The sequence below is a fragment of the Pteropus vampyrus genome, unplaced genomic scaffold (assembly GCF_000151845.1).
Source record: "Pteropus vampyrus isolate Shadow unplaced genomic scaffold, Pvam_2.0 Scaffold30, whole genome shotgun sequence".
Taxonomy (NCBI): Eukaryota; Metazoa; Chordata; class Mammalia; order Chiroptera; family Pteropodidae; genus Pteropus; species Pteropus vampyrus.
Window position 1 is genome coordinate 1326574 of NW_011888811.1, and position 1548 is coordinate 1328121.

General features: G+C 46.4%; 1 protein-coding gene across 1 annotated transcript in view; it reads right to left on the reverse strand.

The window, feature by feature from the left end:
- The window catches only part of WWC1 (WW and C2 domain containing 1), a 134226-nt gene that overhangs the window by 7352 nt on the left and 125326 nt on the right, over window positions 1-1548 (reverse strand). The gene's annotated exons all lie outside the window — the stretch shown is intronic.

Genomic DNA, 1548 nt, shown 5'->3' on the forward strand with positions numbered 1-1548 from the left:
GGGTTCCCCCATCGGCCCAGTCCTTTCTTGTACGATCACCCAGAATTCTGTTCCCTGGGGACTGTGGGAGGCGGGTTTCATTCTGACCCCTCTTTCCCTTCTAGAGGAATGTTTCCTGAGCATGTACCTGACACAATGTGTGCTGCTACAAGCTGTACGTGTGACATCTCACTTACTCCTTTCATCAACTGCATGTGACAGGAGCGCATTGGTAAAGTGGGGGCTTAGGGGTTATGGGACTTGCCCATGGTTGGCAAGCTGGTAGCACACAGTGGGGCTGACACCAGACAGTGTGACTCCAGAGTATACTGTCCCCTTGACCTGCCACAAAAACACCTATTTGTATTGACTCTTGCCTGTTGTCCACAGCGCCAGCCTTTAAAGCTCGAATGGAGCCACTATCAAGATTGAGATATATCATACACACATACACACACAAAAGCAGCCCGAGAGCAAAGCCTCCGGGACAGTATCCTTGGAGAAGATGGGGCAGACAGGCTCGGCGAGGGCTCTGCTGATTGAAGCTCTCCCCTCGGAACCCCTTCAGCCATTTAGTTATTTGTACTCTCCCCAGAAAGCTAACATTGTCCACCCACAGCCAGAGATCAGGGCTGTGGTCATGGTTGATGCTTTTCTATTGAGAGTGCGTGTGTCCCCGTAGGAGGACCGGAGGGGGAAGATGGGACAAGAGTGCATCCCAGGACGTGTGGGGCAGGGGCTTCCTTCTTGAGTCACATTTCCAAGTCAGTGGAATTGCCACAGGCCGATACTATAGCGCCTGTTTGTTCTGGCAGCTGTCGGCTCACTGCTGCACGTGTCTCCTGAGAGGCTGGGTGCCATCATTTCTGCCGTTATTAATAATTATTAGTGATAATGATATTGATAGTCCTGCTATGTTGATGAACACAGCAACACTCGGGACATGATGAAATGGTTACTGTGCAAGGCAGAATCTCAACCAGAACTAGAATAACAGTAACAATAATTATAGCCATGTGGACAGAGCACCTACTATGTGCCCTGTGCTTTACTAATGGTTTCATTGAATCCTCAAACAATCCTCACAAAGGGAAGGGAGGCCCAGAAAGGTTAAGACACTTTTACAAGTAGTACAGCTGGTGAGTATCAGAATCAAGAGTTCGATATCCAGTCTGACTCCAAGCCCACGTCCTCTCCTGGCACCCAGGATGCACACAGAGCTCAGAGATGAAACTAATATTCAGATGGAGGGATGGGCCACCCTGACTGGGGTGAATTAGTATGAAAGGACAGGCTGACTATCATACCAGAAAGGGGAGTTATCCTGCATTGCTTCAATCCAAAGGTGGATGGATCCTTAAGCCATAGTCATTTATGTGTTAAAGACCATGTTACAAATGAGAGATGAAAGCTACATTAAGCCCCTGAAGTTAACTTTTTCTTACATGAAATATTTCAATGCATTTGATTACAAACATGGTAGAATATATTGTTGCTTTGTTATTATTTCCATGTAAGAGTAAGGGAAACTTAATACTATATTACAAAATAATTGTATATTACATAAGT